Below are 7,466 nucleotides of genomic sequence, written 5' to 3'. Positions count from 1 at the left end.
AGTTGTCATGCATTTTTTTTTTACTCAACATATAATCTTATTAACAGAAATTATAATGGGTCATTATTAATGACTTTAAGTAGGGTAGTCATGCATAAGATACAATTACTTTGGAGTTTTGATTGTTGTAAAGATTGTTTCCAGTACAGATACATGGCAAGACAGCACCTGAAATGCCATGCAGTGTTTTGGAGCAATATCAACTACTGGAGTATTGTGAGGCTTTTAGGAATGCAGGCACTCCTCACCCATAACATCTGTGGGTATCACAGAAGATAATGAAGAAAAACAGATGGTGTACAAAAGTTAAAGATTCGTTTAAGAGAAGCAAGGCCAAGGCAGAGATTCATGCTTGTTTGCATGAAGTGGGACAGCCATTCACATGAATAATAGTAGATGATTGCTCCCCTGTACAGCTGTAATGGCTGTAATGAATGTATAATTATTGATGGGAAGATAGAGCAAATAATGGATTATCAATGAGCATGGTGGTACCCTGTGGGGTGTAAAAGGTTTTGTTCTCATATGTACCTTAGCAGAACAGTAGCAGAATGCTCCCCATACTGTTGTAATGATTTGCTAATAGGAAAAAGCTGCAAGATTATAGAGCTAGTTCATGCTATAGGATGCTTGTCAAAGACTGACACATAACACATATAACTTTACAAGGTATTCACATTTTCCAACTGAATATGATTCTGTCTTATCCTTTTACATGTCCTAACAAAGACTACAACTTACAAGTTAATGAGAGTTTATCTTTCAACGTAAAATCCATTTTACTGGGCAAGCAAGGTCCTTGTTGTATTGCAAAATTAAATAGCTCATTTTGTCTAAGGAGAACAACAGAGTCTCAATCTACAAGCACTAAACTATTTTAATAGGAAAGCACTCCTTCAGTAGGCACAGAATTGATGGGCTTTTTTTTTTAATGTAAAACTCTAGTGGCATTATCATTAGGGAAATCTACACCTCCTCGGGTAGAATCATATAGAGATACTCACAAAAAACAACTCCTAACAAGGGAAGGTGCTACCAAAAGTTAACTGTTTAAAATGTCAGGTTCAGAATGCAGAGTCCAGTAATGTGGAACTTGATGATGAAAAATTCAGAATTATGCATACCAAAACTGAGACTGTCATTTCTTGGAATATTACCTTTTCTCTGGAATATGGCAGCCTCATAGTCGGTGTGTATATGTGTATATATATATATATATATATATATATATATATATATATATATATATATATGTGTGTGTGTGTGTGTGTTCTGGGGGTGCAGGGGGTGCAAAAAACAATTTAAAAAGAGAGGAGTAGCATTAGGTATTCACTCTTTTATATTTTCAGTCTTTTTTTCTGGCTTTTTGAGATTCAGTATTCTGAGTCCCAGCATTTTGATAGGCAGAACACCAGAAATGGATTAGCTAATGAAACTAATAGTAGAAGGACCATTAGGCAGGAAGTGAAAGCCTGTAGTAGCCTCTCTACTCCCATCATTACTTAAAGCATTGCTACTGTTTTCATTCAAAGATCTTTTATTTCTTTTTTTTTGCTACTTAACTTTCAGTTGAGAGTAGTACCCTTTCAACGAACGGCAGCACACTGCATAGGGTACCAGACAAAGTTGCAGTGAGTTTGACACTGTGCTCTTTACTCCATCATGTCAAGGCCTACTTTGACTGCATCCTGTCCTGTGCTAACTGATTTGGAGGGAGACAATGGGATTTCAACCAATATGTCTGATCAGGCTTCTGGGGAAAAGAACATGACCTCCTGATTGGATATTAGTTTCCAGGCTACTGTAACAGATATCTGTCTTTCAAGAACTTTTGAGTTACCATCTGAAAGTTTATCACACCTGGTTATTCTGAATGTTTTAGTGAGACAGGTTTCTGAATGCCTACATATGGGTTTCTGGAAAACCTGTTCCCACAAGAAAAAACATCCATGCACCCTTTTTCTATGTCTGTTTTCCTAGTGCTTTGACTATAGACAAGGAATATGTGTCTGTGTTCTCCCTAAGATTCCTGAGAGTCTGAAATAGGCAAAGGGATTATGATATATTTGATGCAGAGTTTTGGGTGACTATACCAATGATACTGAAATTGTATCATGGGGCTCCCCTCTAGAAGATAGTTCCTTTTAAGAAATTCTTTGTCTTTTCAGGAATTATTTTCAGTGAGGCTTAAAAAGAGGTGTTTAAGTCAAATAAGCAGATGTCTTAAGTGCAGAACAACAGAGGCCTGTAGTGGTCCAGTCCACTATTTCAGGCCATTGAAGACATCTTTTAGGTAGCGTACTCAACATAACTCACAAGCTTCACTTCTCAAGTAGCTGTATAGGTGTTGCAGAGTGTGAGATACTCTAACTATTTGTATAAAACTCAGCATCTGATCTACCAATAGTATTCCTGATGCCGCTATGGGACTCAAATTGTCTCTATCCCAGAACACACTGTCCAATGATAAGGAGGACAGAATATTGTAAAGATTAGGGAACAGGCTCATTTCTTTTCTACCATAATGTTTTAGCTTCTAAATTACCAAACCCACATAATTAAATTCATAGGTAAATACTAGGCTATCATTGTGCAAAATATTATAAACCTAGTTAATAACAAGAGGTCAGAATTAAGCCATGAATTTTGTAGTGCTGAGGTAAAGACCTTAGCCATTATGTCAACCCCTCCCCACATCAGGATTGATCCCCGATGAGGTCCTGAGGAACAGAATTTCACAGCTAACCCAGATGGTGTGTAGTTTATGGAAGCATGCCACTGAGTGTGAGTGGCCTTTCAGTAGGATATGTATGGTTGGCTGCACCTGTTGCCAGATATTGTTAAGGTGCATCTCTTGTATGTCCATCTGGGAAAGTACTTGTTGTATGCTCTTCCATTCAAAGAAATTCTTAAGAAATTAGAAGAGAAGATGAAGACCACTGAGTCAGTCAAATAGTTTGCACCCACCTATCCCAAGGTATATTAAGAATTGTCCTACAAAACATTGGCCTCTTTACAGAAAACAGTTAAATGTCAGCCAGTTCAAATAAAAGAGGGCCTTTGTGAAAAATTAAGCCTGAATAGGTGGCAAAGGCAGAGGCAGGCAATAAGGCAGCTGGAGTGGAAGCAAGTCTACTTTGTTATGAGAACATTAAGAGTCTAAACCGGAAAGTGCACTCAATGGAAGCAGTCCTCACCCTGGAAGATGCCGACATTTGTGCAGTCACTGAGACCTAGTTTAAGGCTGTGGAGAGCACCCCATCTTTACAAGGTTACATTTCCTTCCACACATTCAGACTACAAACCGATGTGTGAGAACTAAAGGAGGTGGTGTATCAATATTCATTAAAGATAAATACACCTCTAGATTAGTTAAACAGCATGATTCCCTTTAATTACTTCAGGTGCAATTGTCTGTAGGTAAGACCCCCCTTCAGGTCACTGCCAGCTATAGGACCCCCTCCATGAATAAGGACATCCACTCAGCCTACTTGGATCAACTTGATTCACTCAAGATGCAACCAAACACCCTGATTTGGGGTGACTTTAATTACCCATCCATAGACTGGGTAAATTATACGTTAACTCCAATGCCCTGGACCAGCTGATTGACACACCCACAAGGGGCTCAAACATCCTGTACCTGGTGCTCACCAACATGGAAGACTGCTGCACCACCCCCAGTGTGTGGCCATCCCTGGTGAGATCTGACCACAAATCAGTCTCGCTAGAAGTAACTGTAACACAAGACCCCCCTTATCAATAACTACAATAACTAGAGAACAAACTTCTCCAGGTCCAATTACAACCTCTTATGTGATGGTATAAATAGCTTCATAGCCCCTCCCCCCACTGATGGAACAGATACCTATGCTGAGTTATACACCAATGCTTTATACAAGCACCTGTACAATTGTATTGACTCTGCTGTACCTGATAGAACCAAAGCAAGATCTTTAAGGAAAAACAAACCTGCCTGTTGGACAACTGCCATTAATTGGCTATACAATAGGAGAAAGAAATTGCTGTCTAACAACAGCAGGAAGTAAAGGTCTAAAAACTGGAAACACTCCCTCTTCAACTTAAACAAGCAAATAAAACTCCTACTGAAGTCCTGCAAAGCTAACTATGAATCCAAATTAGCTTCCCTAACTAAAGATAACCACAAGGCGTTCTTTAGTTACATCTGTAACCTTAAAGGTAAGGCCCTGATTTACGATAAACTCATAGTTAATGGTACTACATACATAGAACCTGGGTTTATAGCAAACCCGCTGGCTGGCAGGTTCAGAGAAAACTTTACTTCCCTGTCCCTGCCACATTTACCCCAAAGCATCCCAAATACCTGTCCCCCGCCTAGTATCTCAAAGGAGCAGGTCTTAAATGCCCTCTCCAAGGCCAAAATCACAGCCTCTGTAGGATCAGAAAACATCCTGGGCTGTGTTCTACATGGGTTAAAACAGGAATTAGCATCACCATTGAACACACTTTTCAATCACAGCTTAAGCACTGGCTTTATCCCAGTGGAATGGAAAACAGCTACTGTCATCCCTTTGCACAAAAGGGTTGCATTCATGGGACCCGGGAACTATAGACCCATTAGTCTGATGACCTTATTTGCAAGGCCATGGAATGAATCATCATGGACCTTATTAACAAAGATATAGGAAATTTCCAGATGCTCGACCTCACCAAGTTTGGCTTTGTCAAGGGGAGTTCATGCATGTTAAACTTAGTGGACTTCTTTGAGACAGTCAACAAAGCCCTAGATGAAGGCAAATCTGTGCATATGACCTACCTAGACTTAGCCAAAGCCTTTGGCATAATCTCCCACTCAGGCATCATTGATACTCACCCAGCTGGGTATCAACATTTATATTGTCAGGTGGGTTGCAAAGTGGCTCACTGATAGAACTCATATGTTCAAAATAGAAGACTCCACCTTCTCCAGCAGACCTGTAACCAGTGGTGTTCAATAGGGATCGGTTCTGGGAACCCTACTGTTTAGAATCTACTTAACTGAAATACAGGCTAAAACTAAAGGACTGTTGCTGACAAAGTTTGCTGATGACTGCAAACTGGGAGCGATCATTGAAACCCCTAGTGATGTCAACATTTTGCAAGAATGTCTTAGGCAGATTAATGACTGATGCCAAAGTAATGGTATTAAACTTAATGCAAAAAATGCATTATCATCTTCTTTGGTAAGGATGATGTTCCTGAAAATACCACATCAATAGCAATTCCCTAAGCACACATTCAGTGGTGAGTGATCTGGGCATACAGGTTAACAGCAACCTTAACTTTGATTACAGTGTCTCCAGAGTGGTAAGAAGGGCATTTTATATTGCTCGTCTCATAAGTAAGGGCATTGCCCCCAGAAAAGAAGAGGTTATAACCCCCCCCCCCCGTACTCTTTTCTCATCAGGCCAATAATAGAGTACAGCACTCCCTTTGGTATGTTCCTTTCCAAACACCTGCAGCAGTTGGAGAGACCACAAAGGTTCCATACAAAGAAAATTCTGGGTCTTCAAGATCTGTCTTATACAGACAGACTGAAATCATTGTCGCTTTACACTGTGTCATACAGACTGCTCAGAGGAGACCTGTGTCTTGCATATAGGGCAATCTCTGACCTAGCTTTGATGGAAATGATACACATTCTCAAGTCAAATTGCACACAGGTCACTCGCTGAAAGGATCTTAACCTGGAACGTGGCATCAACAGAACTTGCTCAAGAGACAGATTTGTCTCACAGAGGTTACCCCACCTTTGGAACAAGTTTCCTTTTCATGTTACATAAAGCTCATCATTGGCCCTATTTAAGCACAATTTGGATGATCGGATGGATAACTGGAAATTCACCCTGGGGGTTCCATCTGTTTCCCTTCTGGACAGGTGGGGTAATAGCTGCTGATTTTAGTGTCTGCTTGAACCAGGCACCCTTGGGAACATGGGTTGAAATTGGCTAGGCTTGTAAGGGCCCTGGGGCCATTAGCCTAGTAACCTCCTATTATCCTATGATACTATGATCCTTGATCCTATGAGAAGCCAGTGGATGACACTGAGTATACTTCAAGTAGTCCTTTCCATTGCTTTTTTTGTTTCTTCAGCCTCCATATCCTCAAAGGGAGGCTTTCCTACTTCAAAGCAAATTGGTTTAGCCTAACATCTGACAAATGGATAACTCAGTTACTTCCTTAAGCTCAAAGGGAGTTCAAATCATTTCCTCCTTTTCAGGGGATGCATTCCTTCTGCCAGACCAAGAAGAGCTTGCAGAGCAAATAATGACTGCAATGTGTGAACCATAGATAGAGCTTCCCAGGGAAGCCAAAATGAGAAAGAGAAAGGGATGCCTTTATCCAGGAGATTTATCCCAGCTGAACACATTTCTGAATGTAACCATCTTCAGAAAGCTAAGCCTGCAAGTGCTGCTGTCCATCCGTTGACTGCAGGCTCTTTTCATTACTTTGCCTGAAAGATCCCTAGCTGCATATCTCCACTCACACAAGCCATGTGCAGGAAACAATATTCAGTGAAATTATCTGCCCCCTGCCCTGTCTACTACCTCGATAGTATTTATGGCATGCTTAGCACCAATCTTTCCCACCTCAGTCTCCAGGGCATCCATATTTATCTATATCTGGTTAATTGCTTGGTGCAAGCAGCTTCATTTGTGGAAATAAAGATCTGATGCACTCCTTTATTCATTTGTCTCATCAGTCTAGAGCTCTCCCTGACCCTACCCAAGCCCAAGATAGGGCTCTCCCTGACACTACCCAAGACCAGGTTAATTCAAAGAAAGAAAGAAGGTCTTAGGAACCTTACTAGTCAAACCAAGTTATTCTTATCAGAGGACAAGTCTCTTCAAAAGGGGACAGTCCTTTTCATGCATGATGTCTCCAAGGACAACTGTGTAAACCTGGATATTTTTGAAACCCCTAGGCTACATGTCAGCCTCCATCCTAAGGGTGTCCTAGCCAGAGTTCATGTGACAGTGTTGTTTCCACAAGCTTTTCTGTGGTATTTGTAAAGCACATGGGAGCATCACTGTCATTACCATACATGCTGCTACCCCAGTACGCATCAGGAACCCCAGAGCCCATCAGGAACCCCAGTGCACATCACGAACCCCAGTACCCATCAGGATAGAACTTAATGGTCTCAGCCTCTCTTAACCAACTACAATGATGCTCTTTGTAATCCCTTAAAGTAATGGAAGTCTGACCACAGATGCCTTAGATGTGGACTGGAATGCCCATACTGGTCACTTCAAGGTACAGGACACATGAAGTTCCTTCATGATAAAAGGCAAACCAGCCTGAAAGAAACAATGGCCCTTAATCTAGCACTAAGAGTTTTCAAGAGTCTGGTGAAAATACTTACAGAAAACACATGGTAAAAAAGCAAGGTGATACTAATTCTTACCATCTGTGAAAGCTGGCAGTGACAGCCTAAAATATAA

At 40.9% G+C, this 7,466-nt stretch overlaps 1 protein-coding gene across 7 annotated transcripts in view; it reads left to right on the top strand.

Annotated features, from left to right (window-relative positions):
* COL11A1 (collagen type XI alpha 1 chain) overlaps positions 1-7,466 on the top strand; it is a 625,054-nt gene that overhangs the window by 345,202 nt on the left and 272,386 nt on the right. The gene's annotated exons all lie outside the window — the stretch shown is intronic.

The sequence above is a fragment of the Protopterus annectens genome, chromosome 10.part0 (assembly GCF_019279795.1).
Source record: "Protopterus annectens isolate FY-2018-M chromosome 10.part0, PAN1.0, whole genome shotgun sequence".
Lineage (NCBI taxonomy): Eukaryota > Metazoa > Chordata > Ceratodontiformes > Protopteridae > Protopterus > Protopterus annectens.
Note: the sequence above shows the minus strand (reverse complement) of the source record. Positions and strands in the feature narration are given on the sequence as shown.